The 26,659-nt window shown below is 40.6% G+C and overlaps 1 protein-coding gene across 2 annotated transcripts in view; it reads left to right on the forward strand.

Annotated features, from left to right (window-relative positions):
- Window positions 1–14,547: 14,547 nt before the first annotated feature.
- Window positions 14,548–26,659, forward strand: part of spop (speckle type BTB/POZ protein) — a 124,643-nt gene continuing 112,531 nt past the window's right edge. For both annotated transcript variants that reach the window (XM_008281934.1, XM_008281935.1), the window contains exon 1: window positions 14,548–14,629. The gene's annotated coding sequence lies outside the window, so the exon portion shown is untranslated. The remainder of the gene's footprint in view (window positions 14,630–26,659) is intronic.

The following is a 26,659-nucleotide window of genomic DNA, read 5'->3' on the forward strand; positions in this document are numbered from 1 at the left end:
AGAGTGGTAACTAAGTGGTAACTGAGAGGTACCCGTGATATGAGCTGATTAAATTCTCTGAAAAGAAAGCTTCAGTGCCTCCTTTCTTCTCTGCTTTAGCATATAGACACACTGGGCCATCCTTTATGAAGTGAAAAGAGGTAATGAGATATGTCTTTTTATGTCCTCGTGAATTCTCCTTCACATCTCTCCTCGATATCTTCCAAAGAAGCAAAGTAAATGTGTTTAAGATGTTTTTTTTTTTTTTTGACCGTCGGACCTTTTTGTCTCTTTAGCTGCTGCTCGTCGTTTCCTGCGTCTGTCCGTTTGGTCCGAGACAAGAAGAAAAATGTCTGCTCTTTTAGTTTTTTCCACTGGAAACTCCTGCCTGCTGTGCCAAAAACAATGCTAAAACTATGAGGTTGCTGACAGGATGGAGAAATTACTCATTGTAGCTGCGTTAAAGCCTTTTTGTGCCTTCCTCATGTAGCACTTTATCTTGTGTTTGAAAGGTGCAGTATAAATAAACTTTCTTTACCTTGACTGTTGGTATGTAAAAAAAAAAAAAAAAAAGGTCGTATGAAATGAAACGGTGGAATTGGATTATGGCACATGATGAGAAATTAGACCCGAGACCACTGAGATGTTAAGTGTTACAGTCCCAGACCTTCTCTAATAGCGTGAAATGAGAACAGATCTGTTAAAGCCTCAAAGAACATAGAAATGGGATGGGATTGGCTTTACGCCGCCGTTCATTACCGCCCTCACATTGATAGGTCCTTTATGAGACTTAATTAAAAAGTCGATGGCATCTTTAATGGCCACAGCGCTGGTTGTTTTTCTGTGTTTTTAAAACGCTGGTTCCCTAATGACCAGAGGCAGCCTCATTTGGAGGATGGCGGAGAGAAAAAAAAATGTTCTGACCTGTGCCACGAGGTCATTCTGCCCCAGCTGTGTCATGAAGAGAGATAAGCTTGTTTTGTATGTTTGCAATGTGCTTTAGCTGCTGGTCAGTGAGCAGAAAATTGCATCAGTTGAAGTCCTTTTGCAAGAAACCCCACCAAGGCGGAGATGAAGTGGTTAAATGAGATGACAAATGGAGTCTGTGTTGATGGGATTCCGCTCGGTTTGTTCTTCATGCCACAACTTTTTTTGTTTTTGGCACTTTGTTTCGTGTCCTTGTTTATCTCCTGAATTTTCTGAATTAGAAACGGAGCGATAATGCGACACGTTTGAGATGAAGCCAAGTGTGTCAAAGCCTTGAAAGACAGCCAGTGTCCTTTCTGTCTCAGAAACTACTTTAGTTGATGCTAATGACTGCAGTTTGAAAGACAGAGAGGCCTGTTTGGAGCGAACACTGATCTTAATGATGTCTCTTTGTATCGAGACTTTTAGGTCAAAACAATGCTTGGATGTGAGTGTGTTGGTGTTTCTTCCATTTATGAAGGCTTTTGTCTTTGTTTTTGTACTAATGAAGGGAATCGTTTCTTTCATGTGGTTGTTATTTGGTTAAATACAATATGTAGAATACGTTAAAGTACACTGGTGTTCAAAGAGTGGGATGTTACATTAAAGTGAGGACAAGTTATTTGCTCTTATGGAAAAGCACGTATCCTGCAAATGATGCAGTTATTGAGTGGTAACGCAGTTTTAAATCATTTGACATTTAGGTGGTACCGTGTACTCACTTCTGTTGTTAAGCTAGACATTTATTAAACCAAATACTGGGGCCAAGCTAGCCCATATGTGACAGGTGCTCTCAAAATATTCCAATATGAGCATTTATAAATTATCTAATACAATCTGTCGATAGCATTGCCATATACTTATGTTATTGCCATTATTTGAACAGAATTATTTGAAGGGGCATTCTGCTAAGTTGACACACGAAATTCAGTTTACTCATCGAGCTGCGATGCGATCCTGTAGGGAGCTTAAGAATATTAAAAAGTTCTAAAAATGTCACCATTACATATGGGACTGAGATTTAAAATTGTAAGGGAAAACCAGTGATACAGTTGTGGGCAAGGTCTAATAACAGACAAACAACAACCTCTGGGACAAAAGCCCACGTGGAAGTGCCGAAAAATGACATGACATAGGATATATCTGACAGTCCTGAGGACACTTGTCTTACCAATATGTAGAGATTTGTCAATCATAAGGTCGCTAATAACTCTATTTGTTTTTGCTCCAAAATTAACATCATACTGTTTTGGAGAAGATGTTTTTCTAGCAACTTAAACCACAAACTCACAAGGAAAATGCTTCCAAAGTTAGCAGATCAGCTGAAAAGTAGGGTAATTTCCTTATAGATTTCTATACAACAGCTTATTTTTACAACCAAAGGAGTTGCCGCCTGCTGGCTGTTAGAAAAAAAAAAATGCAGGTTTAAGCCACCTCCACCTTGGCTACACTTTCAGACCTACAGGGTATGTCAGGCTTCTGGGGCTGAAACATGAAGCCAACATCAAAGTTCTGTAAACTGCAGTTCCTCAAATGGCCACTTGAGGATGACTCCGAAAGCGAGTCAGTCCCCATAGACCTCCATGTTAAAATGTCCAACTTTACAGCAGACATAACCATGTTTACAGCCTGGGACAAAAACCAGTTTTGGTCTCTACGGCTAACATCCCTCTTCACAACAACTGTACACTGGATGAATTATTCTATAACTCACCTGTTTAATTTGTGTTAACGCTTAAAGTTATGCATAATTAAGGGTGTGGCTGCTTTGAGTGACAGGCGAGTGCTGTTCCAGGACACTTCATGACCTTTGACATTTGCTGCTCATTTTTAGATTAGATTTGAGTTTAAAGGACTGAAACACTGCCAAGATGGTGCTGGTTGGAGCCACCACATTTTTGTTAGGTTTTAAAACTGCTGTTTAGGTAACCTAAGAGTGATATTATGGAGGGTTTGTCCATCTTTATATGGAGTCAGTGATTTAAACATGCTATATGTCAAGTTCAGGGAGTTTAGGGTTTGACTGGGGAGTGGTGGGGTATTCAAACAAACGGACTCAAATGGGGAAAAAAAATCTCAGCATAGTCAGTTTTTCTCCTGATATCCATAATAAACTTCTCTTGCAAAGTCCTCATAAGAAGTTAATCTGTACTGAATTTACAGGAAAAAGTTTTTACAGCCTGTTCCTACATTTTCCAATGAAGACAGTCATTGTGGCGCTAACAGCTCAGCTGGGAATCAAATTAAGATAAGATAAAATTTCATTAATCCCAAAGGAAATTCTTGAAAATTAAATGATGGGTTGTTCCAGACTGATGTTTGCTGGGAGTTAAATATGTCACCTTTGGCCACTCTTCATTTAATCTGCCCGTCATTAAGTTCCAAAACGTTGTAGAAAAGCATTACCAAATCGCTGGACTTCTCTTTAAATCCAGTTTTCTAAGCTGAAGCACAAAATTACATTTTGATGTTTGTTTGAACAAAAAAATTCAACAATTTCCTATTAAAAACAAGTCAAGTTCTCAAGGCCCTGCGCTGTAATATGCACTTGTGTATACCCTGAGAAACATTCGGCTCCTATACATGTGCCTTTACTATGCAAATATTTCTATGCAAGTCAGCACTGGAGGGGAATTAGCTTTTTGAGTCAGTCAAATTGAGCTGCATAGTTCAGCTTTGACAGTCTGAGAAAAACAAGCATCTTTCATTCTGTAATGTGTCACACACTTTTTGCATTGTAGCTGGTAATTAAACTATTAATAATTTGGTTGACTGAGGCGACGCACGCTTGTAGCAAGGATGTGCTACTTCCAACATAACAATTTGCCAAATTCAGAATGACACATTTGCGAGTGCGCAAGTTTTTGTTGCAGGATTTGTTGACACACAAACGTCATTAACCCTGTCTGCAGCTGGTGTTGATCCTAACCGAACTTGAAAAAGCAATTTGATTCAACAAAAAGTATGAGGGGGGGAAGGAATAATTTCCAAAACAATGAAAAGTGAAGTGAAGACACCACCCATTAAACAAAGTGAGCTTGAGACTAATCCAGCATATGCATTTTACGCCCTTCTTCATACGCTGTCAGCTCCCATAAGGCTTCAGCTGCTGCCTGCCATCGTTAAAAATATTTTCTCACCTTGATAGTTTAATGTATTTCCAGCCTGTTTGAGCCTGACATTAGCAAGGGACCAAGCGTCAACAGCTCCCTCTTTCTCTATCTTTGAAAAAAAAAAAGAAAAAAAAGATCCTCGTTTAGAGCAGCGACTCTATCTTCCAAAGGATGCCTCTAATTGGAGGAGAGAAGGCTTCTTCCTGTCGGCTCTGGAGGCTTCAAATAAAGCCCATTTGCCAAAGTAAGGAGTCATTAAACATGTCATTAAATTCAGCTTCTTTGATATACGTAGATGAAGCTCTAGATCCCATTTGGTTCTTCTGGGAAGGAGGGTGGAATTTTAACCGGGCTTGAAAAGAATCATGCTTGACCTGCCACAGACACAAACAGACATCCATAAACGCATGCTGTTCAGTGTGTGGGTGTTTATTGTGCGCTCAAAGGAAGCTGCTTACAGTCTATCATTTTCATACAGGAGGGCACCAAATCATCCCATTACTGAGGGAGGAGAGTATGACATTCAGCCACCCGAAGACCAGTCCTTGATGTTCTCAGACCGGTCACGCTCTCCTGTCTGACTTGCACTTCTTTGTTTCACTGTTGCAGTTGTTTTTTTTTTGTTTTTTTTTTTTTACTCAGCGGTCTGATTTGGCCTGCAGCGTGCGGCTGGTAAGTCCCAGCGGAGATGTCGGCCTAAACAGCCGGGTCTGAAGTGATTATGTGAGTGCAGTGTGAGAGATTCCTTTAGGGCCTGTGGGAAGCCTGCACATTCTTTGTTGACAGTAGAAATGAGAGAGCGAGAGTGAGGGAGAGAAAGGTAGAAGTGCGAGGAGATGATCTCGACAGACAGAAAAAAGGCGCCCGAGTCTGGGAGATTAAAGGTACGTGCAGATGCAAAATCCTTCTCCGTGGTAAGCTATTAGGTTTCCCTTCATTTGTTCACCTGTCTATCCAATTAGCTCAAGCTCCGTGTTCACATATATGCCATCTTGTAAGACTGTCAAATTGAATTCAGGTAACCTGCCCTTATAGCGGTGTCATGCTGTGTTTTGTGCATCCTCCTTATGTAACTTATTTTCCCGTGAAAAGGGATTTCGGAGTTTGACGGAGGATAATAAAACTCTCCTTTGTTTCTGTGCACATTCTCACTTTGAAAATCACAAGCAGTAATTAAGCAGCAACAACCACTTCTTAAGGAGCTGTAACAATTAATCATTCACATTCATATCATCGCACATTGTCTTCATAAGTTCAGCCAAGCAATCAAATTGAAAATTTTCTTCTTTTTTTTCCTTGTTCGCCATCGGCCTGTTTACTCTAAAAGCATGTCCTTCAAGCATCTCCTTCTCGGAATCGAGGAGCTAAGCCGTAGAAAGGCGAGCTGTCGTTTATCGCTGCCTTGCAGACAAATCCACTCTAAATGGCCGGTGATTTTCACTCATTGGCTCAATAATCCATTTGAGAATTTACTCAGGGACTCAGACACATTGTTGAGGTTTTTTTTTTTGTTGTTGCTTCTTTTGAACAGATTCCTCTGTACCCCTTCAATTTGAAGGAGACTTGTTTAAACAACACAGAAAATGGAAATGAATGCACATACACAGGCATTTCAAATCAGCATAGTGCTAACATTGTGCAGCGCCCGGAAGTTTAATAACTCAAATGGCTTCGTGTTTTCAGATGTCCTTGTTGAATCCAAGGCCAGAACTTGGAGAGGTGGACCTGAGTCACACATGGATGGGCTCCCTCCAATTGTTTCTCCTCATTTAATCCTTTTCTCTGCACTCGCCTTTGCATGAATGTATTCTGATTAAAGCATTGGCTCACTAACATTCAGCATCTCCCACCTTTTCTCCTGCTGTCATCTTCCGCCACCTTGATCCTTTGCTCCCCGGTGCCTTCACTGTCCACCCCTCCTGCCTGTTGTCCCTCAGCCCATAGTGCACTGTGGTAATTGAGTGAGAGCTGTGGCCCTGGAGTCCTTGTGTAATCCACACTTTATAAGCACTCTAATTGAAGTGCAAATTCAATACTCCCTCATCAGCCTTTTACTGGCTGTGCCATTGCCTGCACCCCTTAGGTAATTACAAAGAGACTGGCAGTTCAATCATTTTGCAGAAAATAACGTAACAAAAAAATGTAGCGGCGTACACCGAATCATTTTACAGTGCATGTGTAGAGTGTGATAGCCGGGTTACTGGAGGTGAAATACTGAAAGAGACAAAACGCCTTCCTCTCTGTTGTCAGGAAGGTTACGCACCAAAAGCGGTGTGATGAAGGAATTTAGAGAATCTTATCTGAACGCCACACGGCAATGCTCCACGCTTCCCTCCTCTTGTGCCGGTTCACCTGTAGACACGTGCACATGCAGAGGATGCAACGCAAGCCCACTCGCACAATTTCCTCTTTTGTATAAGTGTAGCTATAGGCACACTCATATGATCACAAACGCATTTAAGTGTATGGATTTTGCTTATATTACTGTGTGTCTCTGTGTGTCCCTGTGTAGGAGTGCGGTTTGCATCTTTAATTAAACTTCCTCTATTTTCTCTCAGCTTGTCCCCATAGGGCCCTGTCTTCTTCCCGACCACATGCTTATTTATTTATAATTGCATTAAACTCCAGAGCTGAGCCACAGCCGAACACGGTGCCAGACCTGTGGAGTAAGCTGGGATTGTCACGCCGTAATACAATTTCATGTTCTGAAACGTCCCACTGGCTGGGAAAATTCCACATTATGAATCATGTAAGGATGCACAGTGCATTAAACAACAACAAGCTGGAAGAAGAAGCAGGAGAAGAAGAAGAAAAAAAAGAAGTTTGGATTGTTATTCACAGCACGGGAGCACCAATAAAGAATGTCAACACTGATGTACATAATTCAAAGGCGTGGAAGCACATGGCTGTTTCACACAACACAAGACACAGTTCCACCTGTGAGAGGATCTCGTGAACATCATCCCTGCAGCACTGTGTTCCCCAAGAGATCAAACATTCCTGAGAAGAAAACAATCCAGGTGTCATAACAACTTTTCTCCTCTCCGCTTTATTCAATTGCCAGATTCTTCCTCTTCTTCTTCTTCTTTTTATTTTTTTTCGTTGTTGTTTATCTTTCTAATTTGCTTAAACTAAATATCCCACCAGACAACCTTTTGGATGAGCTTCACAGCAAATCCGTAGCACATCCCATGCGCTTTTGTTGAAGATTGATGAATGTGATTTAAATCTTCAAAAGAGAAAATCATATTACGATATTCTTATAACACTGAGGAAATTGCCAAGATGCCCTACATGGGCAGCTACCCACGAGTGGTGACTTAATATCTGCAGCGCTGCCTACTCACAGCCGCAACACAAACAAGCCTGCACGCCGCTCTTTTCATGGTTAATTTACATGCAGGAATCAAGATTATAATCATATCACGGCACATCTTTTCATGTAATGTCATCAAGCCAGTAAAGCCGTAAAGGCCCACAAAGACACTACACTGTAATTTATATTTTTGCATTATTCCCTGTACATTTTTAATTGCTTGTTGCATTATCTCTTGAATCCCCACCTGTCTTGCCTGTGTCTATTTCCCGCTGCGATGACCCACTTTCCTGAGGGCAATAATTCGCCAAAATCACACGTGTAGCAAAATTCCTGCATTTAATATGGTTTGCCCTGAATGAAAATTTTTGTGCTTATATTGGCTAAAATTCTGGGAACAGACTGAAACAATTAGTGCTGACAAACTAAAGTGCCTGTGTGTGTGCTTTATATATTGTAAATATTGTAAATCATTTACCACCCAGGTCCAAGGAAAATTGGATGCAGAATGCTGCAGAAAGGATGGAGGGATTTTAATTTAAGATTTGGATCCAACGACATTGCCTGGCTGCATTTTGTGCCCCATGTAGTAAGTAATATGGTTCTGAACACATACTAATCAACACATACTGTAGTTGTAGCGTCAGGATCAATCAAGTTTCATGACTTATAGAAGTCCCATATGGTGAAAATCCATTTTCATAGTGTTTTGTAGTTTGAGGGTACGAGGTGTGTCAGAAAGGTTTCAGGACTGGTGACACAACAGATATATTTCAAATCCAAACTACTAGTTTTCCCCTTCTAAGTAATCCCCCTGGAGTCTAACACACTTCCCCAGCCTTCTCTGCCACACCACCATGCACTCCTGGAAGGATTCTTCCATGATCCTCCGCAGCTCCGTCGTCACAGCCATCTTGATGTCGTCCATGTCTTCAGAACGGGTCCCCTTGATGACCCCCTTGAGCTTGGGGAAGAGGAAGAAAATCCCACGGAGCCTGATGGGGTGAGTAGGGAGGTTGCTCCAGCACGGTGATGTTCTTCTCAGCCAGGAACTGTGGGATGCTCAGGGCATCGTGAGCAGGCATGTTGTCATGGTGAAGCAGCCACAACTTGTTCTGCCACAACTTGCACTGAACAAAGCAAGTGCTGCAGGATCTCTTTGTAGACGTGTTGGTTGATCATCTGAAAGGGAGAACTCATAGTTTGTAGTGTGAAACATATCTTTTGTGACACCAATCCTGGAACTTTTCTGACACAATTCGTATAGCAAAAGCTGTTAAGATCTGAAGACATTTACTTTTGTCATTCCTCAACACCTCCCACAGCTAGACAGTCTCCAAGTTTTACAAGCTAGTAAGAATTTTTCTGAACTGCTCACGACTAGTTCTACAGCATAAACTTTGTATACTCCTGCCCTATTACTGGCTGCAAGAGTGAACACAAGAGTCTCCATGTACTCCCAGCACCTTAAAAACTGAAGACCCAGTGGATTACGTTCATTTTTGAGGCCCAGTGTCACCACAACAACAGGAAAAGCCTTAATGTTAACATGTAATGTGGTTAACCTTGCCATTAGTTTTGATTGTATGGCCGAGCTCCAAGGAAACTACAATGCTGAGGGGTATTGAGGGATGAAGGATACGTAGGATTTATTTGAACCCAATAAACAAGGACTGGGTGGTTCATTGTGTTTTCATGTTACCTGTTATGCGTCAGTGCCCACTGTTTACTTCTCTCCTGAATTTGGTGATATTTGCATACTTATACTTACTTGCATACTTATTCACGTGTATCAGCTGCTGTGCGTTTTTTTTTCTTTTTTCTTTTCTGTGTTGATAACAGAGGCAGAGAGAGTCTTCTTCCTGAAGGGGGCGGGGACAGCAGCACCTGAGCTACATTTAAAGCTACAGACACTGAAATAGCCCATTTAGAGCAGGACTAAAACCAAGAGTTGTACAGTCATAGTGAAATGAATCCTCTTTTTAGTATTTTCAGATGAAAAATTGATAAACAAATTTTCTCTTAATTTCATAAAAAAGGGTCACAATATGGGACCTTTAATTATCAGTTATGCAGATCATGAAGTAAGACAAATATACAGACACTCTTACATGTCCATGGTCATATTGCTACACAGTGGTACATTTTTTTTTTTTTTTTTGAGATTTCTATAGCAGGAGAGATGAACCCCCTGCCAGAAAGGTCCTTCATTCATTTTAAAGCATCGCATTCGGAACCAGTGCCAGACAATAGTAATGTAGGCAGAATTTTGAGAGTGGTTGGTGTCATTTGCAGTGGTGGATGGTTTTGTTTTTGATGTCTGGGTGTTCAGGTATTGGGAGGATTTTGCAGCCTGCATGTCTGATACTGTTCAGTGTGGTTTCGCTTAGCAAGGATGAAGAAGCAGCGGCCACAGCAGAGCGAGATACATTTAATTAATGTCTGTAAGGCAACAACAGGTGCAAAGAAACAGACATGTCCCACGTTACATTTAACAGGGAGTTTTACTTGGCATAATTTAGCAATCTTGCTGGTGTTCTAATCAAAACTTCTAATGAGCCCAAAGTGCACATTGTTGACCTGCTTTTGTCTTGGTATGGATCGAGGTTGGCTCAGTTGACTATTGTCTGTCTGTCTCTTTCTGCGTATAGATTTTTCTCTGAATCTTGTGTGAGATACTTTACTTTAGTATTTCCATTTTCTGCTAAATCATTTTTCCAACTCCTTACAAATCTAGATGAATATTTTCCTTTCTCCTTCTTTACAGTATATTATGTTGCAAAACAATGAACCCTAAGTTACTTGTAATGGCCTGACCTGGTGTCATCTGAAAAGTGATTTATGCTTGGAATCTATTTACAGTTGTTACTTTACAGATTAGATTTTATGTAAAAACAAACAAAAAAAACCCAATTCTAACAGGCTATGATTCATTGCTTCTACAAAATGTAAAGCTGCTAAACTTAACTTTACCTCCACTTGCTAGAAAAATATACACATAATTTCACAAATAACTGAAAATCCACAAAGTCAATTTAAATGTGTCCAACTCTGACAGCTGCCATTCTTCTGCATTCTGCATACTTCTACTTTTAGTCACAATATATACTAAATATTAGTGAGTATTTGTGATACTACTTTGCTAAAGAAAGTTTTAAAAGCAGAACTTTGTTGTAACTTAGTACTTTTAAGATTGCTTCTTCTGTTCCTGGTAAAGGTCAAAGATCTCTATACATGTTCTTCACTGATTTCTTTCGCTACAATAGTGGCAGTTATTCTGTTATACTTTTTTCTGTCATAAAACTAATCTAAGAAAGTGGAAACTATGTAAACATGGGAAAATATTTCATTGATTGCCACAGCAAAGTAAGACGATGCAGAATGGAGCTGATAGTGCAGAAAGGAAACTTTCCAATGTTGCATCAGGGAATGTATTATAATTACTGAGTGATTTTGAGCCAAAGTTATAATAATGATACACTTTACATGTAAAGCACCTTTTAACAATATATATATTGGTATATACAGTTGAAACCAGAACCTTATGAACACTGTATAAAAGGCACATAACCTTTTTTTTTCTCACTATCTGACATTAAATCAGACTAAACTTTTCCTGTTTTAGGTCAGTTAGGATTACCAAAATTATTTCTATTTGCTAAATGCCAGAAATAATGAGAGAGAGTTTTTTTTTAGAGAATTGTTTGTGACTTTCTTCAAAGTGAGAAGTGTATGTAGAAGTTCATTAAACATGATGAGAATAATCCTAAAATCAATTCTGAACCTTACAGCAGTGATACAAAGTCATGCATCGCCTTCTAAAGGTCAGTGTTTGTGAGGATGGACCTGATCTTTAAAAATGCTCCCGGTTGGAAGAAGAGTGTTTGAACAATGCTTGTGACTTGTTTGTTGAAAGTCTGTCCCTAAAGCACTCGTGGTTTCTGGCTGCTTGTTTGAGATTTGTTGAAAAGGAGCCAAGACCGTTCTGCAGCGAGGTCCTGGGTTGTTGGTTTGGTTCAGGAATCCCTGTTTTCTAAAATACTAACTGTTTAAAAAATGTGCTTTTGCAGTTCTGATGTTAGAGGCATGCAACAGCTCCAGAATTGTACTGAACAAATACATAAAGGCTTTTCAAGCTTTTAGTATTTTATTATATTCTATCCAGTCTTTTTCGGTGTTTGATGTTCCAACAGATGACATCTCTACAACACAATAGACATCATGGAACAGCTAAGTAGATTGGAAATGATGATTGGTGGACGGAGAGAGTGATCATAGACCAGAAGTCACAACACACAGAGTTATTAAGGTTGTCGATGCTGCTTGTAGAATATTGTCTCACTCTTCTTGAAGGAAATTTGTGGACACTTAGGGGGACAGAATCATGTTGCTGGACATCCAGAGCTGTCGGAAACTATTTCTTAGAAGACGCATGGAGTTTTGAACATTTAAGTTTAACACTTGCCATCTGTGGCATCATGTTATTTAAATAAATCTGCATTTTAAGGTGGACTTTTGTAGTCACAGGTCAAAGGATTGTCTGTGTGCAGGTCACACGATCTGATCGTCGTCCTTTAGCATCACACTTTGGGTGAAGATTAACTTAGTGGTTGAGAATCGTCACCACTTGAACAGCTCAGCTTTTTGCACAGTTGGCTAAATTTAATCCTTTTCCAACTAGTTCCAGAAATAAGAACAAATTTTTAACGTTTCCTCTAAGTCACAAAAGAAGACCATTTGTATGCAGTGTTCATATTTTTGTTCATTGTATTTTTAGATTCTGGGAAACAAAGGCTCATGGTTTGACTTTATAGATTTAAAAACGGTCTATGTTGTACATTAAAAGGTAGTTCAGAGTCGAGCTGTTGGAGTGATTGTGTCTTTGTGTTGTCTTTTTTGTCTCATTGTGGACTAAGTTTCTGACTTTAGAGGGTGCTGCTTATTTTTATTTTCTGTTTCTTTCCTGCATCATGTTGTGTCTTTAACCTAAAACGATACTGAGGTTTTCTTGCAGCCACGTACCAAACCAAAACCAACTAATCTCAACTAACTGCCATCTGACCATCAGTGCTGATAAGCTGTGCAGTCCAGAATGTTTTATATTGATCTATTCATCTGTCATTCTGTTTGTGCAATAAACCCCTGAAAAACAAGATGATATCATAGATCAAAAACACAAACAAAATTCGTTATGGGTTCTTCTGTGTGTCATTCAAGCAGCAGATTTACTTACTTGGCACGTGAAGATTTTATTAGAACATATTTGGGAGAGTGCACCGGTTACAGGGCTTCCAATTCTTGGCCTGTAGTGTCAACCAGTTAACTCACTCACTGAGGCAGGAAGGGACGGCTTTGGACATAAGAAGCTTTCTCAGACAGAAAAATGATGAATGTAAGGATGATGGGCAAAACACAGACAGAAAGTGGGATGAGCTTACTTTGCAGAGAGCACAGTGTCTCACATTTCCATTTGAACTTAAAACAACTTAAAAACAGTGTAAAAAATCTAAATATTAGTGGGCTGGGCTAAACTCCCAACGGTTCAAGATCTTAACACCGCCTCTGTGACAGCCTATGAAAGCAATAGAGTGTCTGTGTCATCTTTATATTTCATCATGGATTAAATCTCTTACTTTAGTATGTGCTGCTTATGTCTATTCATTCTCCTTCTTCTTTCCTACACAATGCCTTCTCTTTTTTCGGAAATGACAGTTATGTAACAAAACTTACTAAAATCTCTCACCCCCAAAACCTGCTCACGAGTTTTAAAAGCATATTATCTTTTTTCTTTTTTTAAAAAATAACAAAAAGACACCACTTATCAAAAACAGAAAATTCAGATTTTCACTTTTCAACAATCTGTCAACTCCTCCTCTGTGATGGTCAGTCAAATTCCTTTTCTAATTTTATTTTTTTTAATTTGTCAAAAGTTCAATGACATTTGTAACAAGATTCTGTAAAAAAAACTTGTTTTTGGAACAACCAAAAAGCCATGATGGACTCAGCTGTGGCCAACAGTCACATGGCCAAAAATTCTGTGACTTTTTGTACTGGATTGCGATGAACTGCAGGCTGGGTTTGTGTAGAGCACAGAGGGGACGAGTGTGGAAATAACTGGAGAGATTAGGAGCAAAAAATGTCATACTTGATCAATAATATAATTGCAACATTGCTCAGAAACTGTAGGCAGTCAAACAAGTTGTCAGCAATTCATTTGAAGATATAGTCAGCATATCTGTCGAGAGCTGATGTGCAGAGTTGTGTGAAAAACACCTTGGGATTGTAAAAATGTAAGTTGTGGATTTATTTTTTTCTTAAGTATGGTTAACAACTGTGGGCATTTGGAAAAATGTGAGACATGTTGCTTTTATTTATTTATTTATTTTGTATAATTTAATAATTTTCTCAAATATATAATCAAATTCAAAAAAATGTAGACTACATGCTATAAATAGTTTACATTTTTTGCTTGTTTTCCAACTTGTCCCTTCTCTGCTTTGTGTAAACACTTCCAGCAGAAAAATCCCTGAATTTTTGTCACATAATTGATAGTTGCAGCTTTGCCAGTCATGGTAGCTTGGTTGTGCCAAAAAGTCCAGATTATGATTATTATGATTATGATTGTTCTTCCTATTTTTTATTTATTTATTTTTAAAAAAAATTGTGGTTCCTGTAAAGTAGTGATTTTCTTCATTTAACAAAAACAAAGCAAAAACAACAACAAAAAACCTGGAAACAACATGTCCACTTTTATTTTTCTTTAGTTATGATTTATGGCGTGATAACTTTGTTATGCTGCACAGAAAACATTATTATTATTATTATTTTATTTTTTATTTTATTTATATTATTTGTAATATTTATTTATTTTCTCTCTATATGCACTGTCTACTTCTGGCTGTGCTGTATCCTTAGAGGTGCATGACTTCATATTACAGTAAAAAAAAGAAGCAATTAAAAAAAAAAAAAATCACAGAAAAAAAGCAAACAAAACAGAACCAACAAACAGAAAGTCGTGTAAACTAACCGCTGTTTCATCATGAGTGACAATAAGTGGGATGGATTTGAAAAGATGTGATTATTTAAGGAAAGGATGAATAGCTGCCAGTGTAGCAGCCAGTGTGCAGAACCAAAACAATCCCAGCATGGCCAGTCTCTTATTGGGCGTCTGCACACGTCACCGCCTAACCCGGAAGAGCAGTGACAGCTCTTGTCAAAAATCCTTCATCTCTTTTCTCGGAACTGCGGAAAAAAGGTGAGTTTTAAAGCTTCAAAATGACCTCTTTTTCCACTTGTCGCTTGTACCTTTTCATATGTCCCCAGCAGTAGCGTACGTTTGAAGTTTGGCCGTGATTTGACGCTGGAAGCACTTTTCCAGAGCTTAAATATTAGCCGCTAGCAGGCTAATGTTAGCAGGTTAGTAACGGCTCAGCGCTGTTTATTTACGCTCTCCGTCTTTATGTTCTACTTTTCGGCTGATTTTTGTCATTTTCCGTGCGGCGCCGAGGACTGCCGCCAGAATGTGCTTGTCACGGCAAAAATTATCAGTGTGAAAATTTCCACGGGCACATGCTAAATAGTGAGTCCGCAGTGATAAAGCATGTTGTGCCGTATCCTCCGGCTCAGCCCCGAGCATCCTGCCAAATAGTGAGCGCAGCTTTCCCCCCTCTGTTGCTTCTCCCTGCGCAGTGCAGGACAGCTGCAGGTTTCACTGCCAGAGAGCATCTGAACGCTGAGTTAAGAGTCCAGCACAAAGGCTACTGCAATGCAGGCAGAGGTCCCAACGCTGCCTCTGCAAGATGGTTGCAAGAAAAGTAGTCATAAAGAAATTAGAAGCTGCAGAGAAAGTGATGAGAAAACTGCGTGACATCCACATGTGTGACTTTGACACACAGCTACTACTTTTTATTTCATTGAATCACCTAAATGTAATTTAGCATATCAAAGGTACCTATTACTTGAACTGAAATACTCAGCCGACTAAGGGATTCTTAATAGTTATTGATAATAAATTCAACAGTGACCGTTTTATAGCTGACAGTCATTTCACATAAACAGTCAATTACATGTGATAATTTAACTTCACAGATCTGAGAATCTGATGCTTTTTTTTTCTTGTCATGCTTTGTGGAAACTTCTTAAAAGTAACCTGTTTCCACCACTTACATAAATGCACTGGCACAAAGTGACACGTCGAGTATACTGATTTATATAAACTATTTAAGCTGCAGATATGTTTTGATGTGTTAGCTTCACATAATAATGTTGCAAATTGCATCATCTTAATATTGTGTCATTTAAACTTAAATTACCACGTTAGTTCATTTAATTTAAATTGAGGTAGCTTAACATTAACTTAATTTTTTTCACCTTGACTTCAGGATTTCAAGTCCCCTCCTCTATCTGAACATACATGAACAATTTCTTACGACTAAAACAGAAGATTAAGTATATCTTTGCCTGCAGAGGAACAGCTCGCCCCCTAACTCAATGTAGTTTGTTGAACATAATTTCGTATTGTGTTGAAAACAATATATTGTGCTGCACTAGTTCTCAGTTCTTATTTATTGAGTAGTAATGAGGAAGAACAGATGCTCTTGAAAGCTCTATTTGGCAATGTAAGGTCTTTATTTTACTCCCTTCTGGACATTCTCACAGACAATTGTGGACATCATGGATGTGTAGTTGCTGTTGTTATTAAAGCCTTGATTTTACTCCCTCTGCAGACGCCATGAATACATGATGTTGTTATAGTACTTTATAGTCCACTAGAAGCTCACCTTGAGGACTGTGCTCCATATGTGCACAATACATCAGCATCACAACCACCAAGCTCTCACACAACTGCTCAATTTGTGGCTTAGTTGACACAAATGTTGGGCTGCACAGTGGTCCATGCACACTCTTGTGTATTTGGGAATATGAAGACATTTGTGGGCACAGAAAGTGTAAGACTGACCTCATGCAACTTTCTAGTCTACTTGGAGGTTCTATATATGTACAGTAGATCGTCATACACATATTCCACACGTGCAGACTATTTCTGAGCATGTGCACTACTGCCCTTGTGCACAATCGCCTTGTGGACCTACATATTTGTCTGCACACAGATGTCTGCAGATCCCTACAAACCTTCCAGTACTCGTGGAAGTGGAAAGTATGACACTTGTGTAATGTTATGTGTCAATTGGGGTGTTTTTTGACGTGAGAGATCATGCAGCTTCCCGGTATTGGATACTTGATGGGTGTCTGACTAAGCAGTGTCACGATAAATAACTGACAGGTGCTCTCCAGGAAACAAATCCAGGCTCCATCTTCTGACAGTCATGCAAATATTGGCCAAATTTGATATGATGAGTGCTTTACTTGTGCACTGTCTGCTCCTGGAATTAAAACGAGACCAACATAGCACCTTATTGGAACTATTTTAATTATATTCCGAAAAAAAATCGTAACAATGTGTGTCTGAAAATATGTAAGGTGGGAAACAAGCTATGCAGTTGCTGGATCTGTCTTCAACAACAATTGTTTTCTTTGATAACAGTTTAAAAGTTTGCTGGGAGTTTCCAGATGCGGCGAGTGGCACTTGGATGCCCCTGATTTCCATGAAGTGGCCTAGACCTCAATTTTATGAAGAGGAGAAGCAGCCGACATGACAGCCTGTCTCTCGAAAGCGGGACTCTGCTACCGGAATGTGCTGCATAGACAATGACCGATCCTGTGGACATGTACCACAACACTGTGTGGTTTAAGCTCTTCTCAGTGCATGCTGAAAATTCAGCTGGTTTGTCCTCCAGAGTTTCATGCTCAGATGTGCTGGAATTGTATGCGTGAGCAAGAAGGCATGTGGGAGTTCAGAAATGCTCTGAATGGGAGTCTTGTTTGATTCAGAAGAGTCTATCGTGAAAATATTTGAACCACAAAGATAACTCTTGCACATTTTTCTCTTCCCCTCATGCTGTCGCACAGATTCCTCACATAGCTGTCGGGAAAGAGGGATTCCTGACTTGTTTTGGTGTAAAAGTTTGTTCACGTAATTTAAACGTTATTAAATCGCGGCTTCATCCACAAAATGATAATAAAAAAAAAAAAGCATCTTCTGCCTCTCAAGCTGCAAACACGCTGCAGATTCAAGCTCATCACGCAAACAGTTTTGTGCGACAGCTGTCATCACTTCAGTCGCTTCAGCCACAGTAGCTCACAGTCCAAGAAATTATCTCACTCTCAACAACAAGAAGAATGTGATAGCACTGTGTCTCATAAGAAGACACAGAGTCTTTATTGTGCGGGGATTTTGTGTTCAGAATTCACAGGAAAAGAAGAAGACACATAGACAAGCACAAGAAGTAGACTTATACGTACACAGGCACATACTCGTGCTAAGCATCTGATGGCTCTGTTAGTGAAGTCTGAGAAGTGTAGGGAGACCAGTTGAATTAAACTTTAATAAGGTTGGGGGCAACAGAAAAAGTTTGCAGAAGAAGGCTTTGCTCGCATCATTTTTTAATAACGGTGGTAGTTGGTCAAAAATGATTTTTTTCCCGTCTGTGGAGAGTCTGGAAGCTGTCAACCAGTTCGACATTTATCTAGTCTGTGTTTGATGTGCCAGTGACCACTTCTTTTGTTTTGTTAACACTCACTTGTAGGTTGCTGTCAGTGCAACATGCTGTGAAGTGAGATGTTTGAGTGTTTCAGGCGTGTCGTGATCAGTAAAAGGCTGACGCATTCATTTGAATAGAGGCTGTAGAGAAGTGGACAATAAAGCAACAGATCGGAGCAATGCTGAACTATTGTGCACAAATGAGTGATGGTGGCTGTAATAAGAACAAGATGTATAGGAACAATAACTGCCTCCATTCGCCGACCATGCAAATTTGCAGGCTGTAGCTGAACAAACATAATGTGCCTGCAGAAATGAAACGGGTGTCCACCTACAAGGCTCGGTCTGAGGGTCAGGTGTGCCGCTGTGGAGCAGTGGTTGGGTTCGCCTCCATGCAGAACGTTCAGCAGCTGTTGAGCATCAGCAAAAATGGAAGCGACAGTAAAGACGAGGCAGACATTTTGATACGACATGGCAGGAGAACTACAGGTGTAATTAATCATGCTAACCATGACTGCAGTCCATTTTGATTTGCTCGTTTCAAGACCCTGACAGTGCTTTTGGCATTTAATTTAATAGCTGAGTATCCAGAATCCAAATTACAGACATGAACAACATCATTTTGATTAGTCGTAATTACACCGTGACAGGATATCTATAAGGTCTTTCTGACAGTGTGCGATATCTGTAATTCAGTTTTGACTAGTCAGAATAATAGTTGCTGATATCTCAAATGTCATTAGGACTCATCCAAACCGTTGTGCGTGATGCAGCTCATGAAAGGCATCCCATAGTATCATAATCAAACAAAGCATTTAAACAGTATTAGCAGAACCAATCTCAGCCCAGTGGAGGAAAAGATCGCTAACAATATGTAATTTTAAGCTTAGCTAAAATTGGCTAAAAATACATTTGTTTTCCAGGTAATTACAGTTATTATCATTGTTTTTTTAATTTAATTTTTTTTTTTTTTTTTTTTTTACAGTTTTTGAACTTTACAGTATTCTGGCACTTTTTAAAAAGTGTTAAATGTGTTTTTTCAGATTTTTTTTTTTACAGTGTATAATTCAGGTTTGAGTTTTTTACCACATCATTCCGACAAGTTAAAACTTAAATTAAGAAAGGACACCATAGATATCGTCAATATAGGGTATTTAAAGGTATCTTGAACTAGACTTATGACTCGTCAGAACTGAACTGCACATATCTGAAGCTGCAATTACATCTCATCATAAATAAATGCAATTCAGTTCGTGGATATTTGCAGCTGAATTGTGAATATTTGTAATGAGTTTCCCTATACACAGTAAAAGAGATGTCATTTGTCGGATGTGGAATACATATCCAGTCCAGCCATTAAATGTTAAGAAGCTTGCCATAAGTTCTGCTCCACTGTGATAAATGTGCAGAGTCATTGTTAATAGTATTAATTACACCTCTGCTCTGCTCTGAGAGGTTAAAATGCCAGCTATGTGCCAGCATTTGTGAGGGTTATTTGAATATATGCAGCTGAGATTTACTACTCATTACAGTATTGCTGTTATTAAGAAATACTTTATGTGCCTTTTTATATTCTGCCCATATTTCCTCTTTCAAAATTCAAAGTAACACTGATTGTCACTTTGTTGTGCAAACAGCCCTGGCGGCCTTTCTTCTTTCAGCATGCTGGTTCAGTATGTTTTTATCTGTACAATGAAATGTATTATTTTCAGCTGTTTTTCAAAAGCCATTTCAAAGCCATAAAAAAACTAATTTCGCTGCAGCATGTCAAGCATTGCATTTTAATAATTGTTACTAGAATTTATTATTCCATTTCATTTTACTCTTGGGGTCTTTTTGTTTATAAAGAACAAGTGACTTGGTTATAAAATAGTTCAAGCGATTCTCATTTTTTTGGTCAATAACCAATAAATTCTCGCGCTGAGGGGAAACTCTGTGTGCTCTTTATAAAAATATCCAGCAGACATGTGGCAGTTGAGAGTCTGTGGCTAAACTGTGTTGCAATCACAAGCCCTGAAAAGCAGAATTTATGAACACAAAATTATGTATTTCGAGGGGGAAAACCTATTTGGATGAACCACCCAAATAAATTTAGTGTAAGAGGAACACAGATCAGGCTGTTAACAAGATGAGTTTGGAGGGGACAGGCCAGATGCTCTGTTTCATATTGCTGAGCTGTATGCATCAAAAGTGGTTATTAGACAGGTGGCCTTTCCATAGACTTCCACCTGGCAGCTGGCAGATACACACACTTTTTCTTTGTTTATCGGAGTGTGTGCGTGGACTGGAATGAGACCACTTGTCTTGATTTAAAAGTGCTTTTCTCGCCTGGCTGCTTGTATTCGCCTTAAACACTAGTCAAATTTAAACTCTTACAATGATGTGTGTCGAGCTCCCCCTCTAGCCGACTGTGTCCACTCAGCTCGGCGCTGTATATAAACTATTCAAACACTCTGTCAGATTTTCTTTACACACAAGCGGCCAGTTGCCCAGAGCCCCCCTCTTTATACACTACAAGATGCAGCCATTTGGTTTATTTACGGGAGGTGCTTCTGTAACTGCTGGGAATCGGCCAAGAGCCAATCGAAACACACGGTGGAGGCCAAGCTAATAGAATCTGACAGGAATGGAGTCATAGAGGCCGCTCAGGCATCGTAAAGCTGTCGCTGTTTAAGCCCCTAAATTTGTCGCTATTACCTGCTTGCTTCTCCCTTTACATGGGCAAAGAGTACTCCTGAGTTTGAGTCGCTGTTCGTCTTTGCCCGTTTAAACAACATCCAGTGGGTATACACATACTTGTGTATTTTCACGATCAGAGTGCGTTGGCAGTGAATTGTAGTGACTGTAAAGATCAATAAAACACTGTCCACCACACTGGTATCGAGTGAACAGTGAGGTTAACTGGAAGAGTTTGGTGAATTTACAAAAAAATGTTTCTGCACTGCACCATTTTCTCAGTCTTCTTTTTGCACTGTATTCTATGTATTTACACTCATATTTGCCTACGTGCTTTTTGGGGAAATTGCTTTGCAGGGGGAGATGTCAAAATGTGCAAATCTGTTCTCTGGTGTCTCGGTGTAAAATGCTACAGCAGTCAGCACATCAAATCATAGTTAGTGAGGAAAAAGAGAGCCATTGAAAATCATTCATTCGTCAGGAATGAATGGGGTTTTTTGCCACTAATGAGCCTGATTAAAAGAATATACATAAATTCCCCTAAAGCCAGTTGTCTCCTGAGCTGTGCTGTTGGATCAACTCCAAAAAGTGTTGGCCGATGGCATCACAGCCCACAGCTTTCTGTTTCTGGCTTTGTGAAGTTCAAAAAAAAAAACCTGATGAATGGTATAAAAATAATGTAAGAAAAAAATCAAAATAAAGATACATCATATTTGAGCTCCTTTTTCCACTGACTCATCGACGCTTAATGTTTATTTAATCAGTTTAAAAATATGAGTAGTTAAGCGCTTGATACAAGCACAGACTGTGCGGTGTAAAGTATGGGTTTTAAAGGTAGCTAATGTGGTTTGAGTGCGTTCTCAATACAGAAAATGCTTTTTGTATTACAGTGCGGTGCAGTTGTAGCATTGATTTTCTGTCGTCCGATACTACTTCCAAGAATCTGCCTGTGTGCAGGCCTACTAAGATATAATTGATATAGGCAGAAGCCCACTCAGAAATGTCTCTGATTGGGCCTTTTATAGATGCAACATGAGAAGAAGCTCATTTCTCACATTGCTGATCGCTTGTGAGGGAAGGCAACAAGTATTGAATTAGTTTGCATGAGAGGAGGGAAATTGAAATATGGATTGGGGTCGCAAATGCCTGCCAGTGCTATTGGCTGTTTCGGATATGGAGGATGAAATGTATTTTCTGTGTATGTGTGTGTCAGCGTGTGACTGATGCAGACAGGGCCGGCATCGAATGGTTTTCCACCGCTGTTGCACAGAGCTATTTTCCAATAACAAGTAGGGAGCAGGAGTGACACAGATGAAGTGAATGTTTTAAGAGGAAAAGTAATCTTAAAGACAAGCCAAGCTATTCCTCACTCTAATATAAAGCCTCATCTTCTGCTTTTCCCACTGTACATTATATACGGCTTCTGTCTTGAAGCCTGACACGAGCCAGGTCTCTCGCCATTGGCCATTTAGATGTATTTAAATCATGCATGCATGCTGACTTTGGACCTGCGAGTTGAACTGGCCACGTCCCTGGTCTCTGCCAGGCTGCTCAGCAAAACTTATGACCCAGGGAAGCTGCCTGAATATGAATTAATGACAACACAGTTGGTTGGTTAAAAGTCAGATCTAGTTTTGCTGATACTATCTGGCATTTAATCGTAGAAAACCGTGAACCATCCTAATAGTTTGATGTAAAGCCCAACCAAGTGAGCTGATACTATCGGCCCGTATTGACCCATCAGATATATCAGTATTGGTATAAATGCTGTCTGATATGCGCAATATGAGTACTTAAATTATTTTTATTTCAACTCCGTTATTTACAGTCCTCTCCGCCCTGTCTGCAACACATGTAGCAGAGTACATGTTACAGCTGATAGTGGTGTAGAGTCTTCATTTTAAGTTGCTAATTAGTTTGTGAAATACTTTGCTGGAAAGGGGGAAAAAGTTTTTGATTAAACTATAGATATACTACTTAGATTTTTAGTTTGTTTCTATAGCGGTTTCCTCTTTGCTCTGTGTAAACATTGCCTGGAGTTCAGCTGAAAAGTCCCTGAATGTTTGTCATTTAACTTTTGGTTGTAGCGAAGTCAGTGATAGCTTCATGGTTGCATTGTTGAACACAGAATTTTTAGTTTTTACTAAATCTGTTTGGTGCACACAATTTATGCTTTGCAGTTTTTTAGAATAAAGGGATGCAAATTTCTTTATTATTATCAGCCTTATCAATTAATAATGAATATATCGTTACCACAAAATGAACTCGATGGACATCAGTCTGTGTCCTGAAACAGCTGCTTTGACTGGTCATGTGACATCAGCCACTTCAACTGTCAGGTGACATGGCTGTTCCAGTGGTATCAGGCATGAGACCACAGTGACACTGTCTTAGCATCAGTGGCATTAAACATCACAGAAGACTTTGTCACAGTGGCTTTTTACCAGCTAAAATCCAACAATGCTATCTGTTTGCTGCCTTTATAGGTTGCTGCAGTGTTAAATAGTAAGAGGCTCCACCTGGTGGCACAACCCGGCACTACAGCTAATGTACGATGGATTTTCTGACATACGGATCCTTCGCCTTCTGCCTTATTGGTTAATATATTTTGAATATATTTTGAATTAGGGCTGCAAGGTGGCTCAGTGGTTAGCATTGTTGCCTCGCAGCAAGAAGGTCGCTGGTTTGTGCCCCAATTCGGACACCCGGGATCTTTCTGCATGGAGTTTGCATGTTCTCCCCGTGCAGCGTGGGTTCTCTCCAGGTTCTCTGGCTTCCTCCCACAGTCCAAAAACATGCTGAGGTTAATTGGTGATTCTAAATTGTCTGTAGGTGTGAATGTGAGTGTGCTTTGTTGTCTGTCTCTAAGTGTAGCCCTGTGATAGACTGGTGACCTGTCCAGGTGTCCCCTGCCTTCGCCCTAATAGGCTGGGATAGACTCCAGCCCCCCGCGACCCTAGTGAGGATTAAGCGGTGTATAGATAATGGACGGATGGATGGATGGATATTTTGAATTAGTATCAGCATCCAATATTGGTGGGGTTCTAGTTTGATTACCAGATCCATTTGAGACAGATTTTTTTTTTCATGTGTTATGCCTAAAATTGAAGAGAGGTCCGGACCAGTTTAGGTGTTAAATGTGGGGGGAAAAATATTACACCTAGATTTAATTAAAAAAAAATACAACTGTTGCTTCAAGGATAGTTCTCACATGCAGATATTTGCATACAAATTTTAAGTTATTTAGGCTGTAATCAACGTTTTTCTATTTATTGCAAACATCAAAGCCTTCCAATAGAAAACACTTGTTTTCCCGTAACAGACAGCAGGAAAGGAGGTGCATGTCAAGGGTGGGGACTGAAAAAGAAAGGGGACAGGAGGAGGCGGAGGAAGAGTAAGAATTGTGGCTGTGAAATCGATAGTTCATACTGTTCTGAAATTGAGGGGTTGTTTTTTGTCAGAAACAGCGTATGGAAGGTGGAATATGAAATAGCTTTGGTGGAGGCCCCTCATGTAAGCAGCAGTATTGATTTCCAGAGACCTGGTCCAATTATGGTACCGCAGGTTTTGTCAGTGCCCTTTAAAGGACAAGAGCGACTCTGGTGGGGCAAAATTTTGGCCATCGCCCGACTTTGCCTCAACTCCTCCTTCCCGAGTGGCCAGCTGTTTCTGTCACCAAAGCCACAGAGAAAAGAGTCAAGGAAATAGAGCCTTCTGTTTCTGCAGTTTCCAGAGTCTCTCTGAGGACACAGCTGCAGGATGGAAGATTTCCCCTCTTGGCAGTTCCTGCTAAGAGATTCACTAGCATTACAACATAAAGAGAAAATAATCCTCTCTCTTTGTGTGGTAGTATGTGTTTGCGTGGGTGTCTATTGGCAAGTTGCTCAGTGAGAAAGAGTGTGACTGAGTGGACTGACAGACTTGGTGTCTGTGTTCGAGACAGCCCGGCTTTGAACGTCTGCAAGAGTGTTTTGTTACTCAACAAGGATGGGGGGGTTGCAGGAGTGTCGGTACAGCTGCACCTTGCGTTCAGGTGTATTCACACATATCCCCTATAGTTGAGCAGTTACTGTGAACAGCCAGACATTAGTGGAGAAATTGCAGCTGTTTTAAAGCCTTTATTGCTGGAGGATTTACAGGGTAAAATGGTCTGTAATTCCCAGCCTGTGCTCCCGCTGTGCTGTCCCTGCTGCTGACGCTGCTTTCATTCTGCCCTATCTGGCTTCATAAGGAAAAGCGACGGGAGAGTATCAGCTCCCGGAACAATATAGGACATTTTTCCTCTTCCACTCTTGAGATTCAAAAAAGTTTGCTGGCAAAGACGCGCAGGCTTTGCCTCTTACTCGCTGTCTCTTCCCCTTTGCTTCCTCTACAGTCACCATGTGTCCCATCTCTTCTTCCCCTATTCCTCTCCCGCCTTTAACTCTCTCTCCAAGTAACGGGAGTCTCTCGCAATATGCTGTGTTTCCCCACTTGAGTGTTAATGAGGCGGATGAATATTCATGAAGAAGAGGCCGGCATCGCTGTGGCGATTGTGCAGAGGATGATTGTGTGCACAGGGACTGTGGTGGCCACGTTTCTGAGTGAACTGCTGTGCATCAGGAGACTCTGGGCTGGTCTGCTAATGATGCAGATGTGCGTCCCTGAGTTTTGTTTTGGTTGGCGATTGTGGATGACCCGTTCCCAAGGCCTTTCCTCCCTCCCCTGTGGCTGCTGCTGGAGCTTAAGTTTAGCCTCCAGCTGCTTATGGAAGACAGCCAGGGAGCCGCGAGACTGAAATGAGGAGCTGCATTCCTCCGCTTCATCCTCCCTGTGGTCCTGGCTTGTGACAAACAGATGCCATGGTTCTCCTCTCTGGGGACCATCTCTGTCCTTTTATTATACCTCTCTCTCTTTGTTCCTACCTCTCTTCATCTTTTCATTTTTCGTGGCTTTCGCATTTTCTTTCTGGGAGCATATTGCACTGTGATACTGACTGCACTACGTGTTGAAGGACGGATAAGGAAGCATGCGGCCCATTTTAACAGCAAAAGGCTGCGTGATGCATGCTCCTCGTGTCTCTTGCTTTGCTGTTTCCACCCCCCTCCACCCCACCACACACCCTCCCGCCACGCCACACTTTTTTCATTGTCAGCTTTGTTCTGCTTTCCAGATTCTCCTCCAACAGTTCCTATAGTAATCTCTTACGTTTTTCTCTCCTCTCTTTTCCCCTTTTGCTCGGCAGCTTCTCATTTACATTTTCTCACTTGCTCATCATCCCAGTCTTCCTCTTCTCTCCCCGCTGCCTTCAGCCTGCGGCTCTCTCCGGTCCCCTTTCCATCTCTTATTTGCCATTACTACCTTTTTCCCCCCCACCTCTCAGCCTCACGGTTTCCTCCCTTACGTCTCTGTTAGATATCTGACCCATGCAGGAGCTCCTATGGTTCTGTTAAACATCTGTAAAATCTTTGATCCCCCCACCAACCGTTTTCGACATGAGGTGATGTGTGTTTACGTCTGCAGGTGGAAATGTGTGCTTGTCTGTCTGTCTCGTACTGTTTGTACTGAGCAACCTTTAATTTGAGGAGTCTGCTGTTGTGGAGGACAGATAGTCCGACTGGCTCCTTTGTGGTGACATACAGGAGGCCTTCCTGCTCCTCTGTGTTCATGAAAACGGTTGCACTGCCACTTAATGTTGTCAGTTTCAGTCTAGCAGGCGTCCATACTGATTCTCATGCGCGCACACATCCTTCCTGCAGTTGGGGAAAGGGTGGAGGCTGGCCAATTTATCAGTGCTCTGACTGTAAGGCTACAGGGAGCCCTCCGTCTTCATCAGTTCACTCAGCAAATAGGCACACCCCAGTCACCGCTACTAGACTTACCTCATGTGTCTCCATTACACGTTAATAACAAAGCTGTGAGGTTCACTAGAAATGGCGCTCGCATGTTTTGTAATGTTAAGAAACAAGGGTCTGCTCAAATCGCAAGTGAAACAGGTTAAAAATGTCTTTATTACCTCTGAAGAACGAG

The sequence above is a fragment of the Stegastes partitus genome, unplaced genomic scaffold (genome assembly GCF_000690725.1).
Source record: "Stegastes partitus isolate 25-593 unplaced genomic scaffold, Stegastes_partitus-1.0.2 Scaffold251, whole genome shotgun sequence".
NCBI classification, from domain to species: domain Eukaryota; kingdom Metazoa; phylum Chordata; class Actinopteri; family Pomacentridae; genus Stegastes; species Stegastes partitus.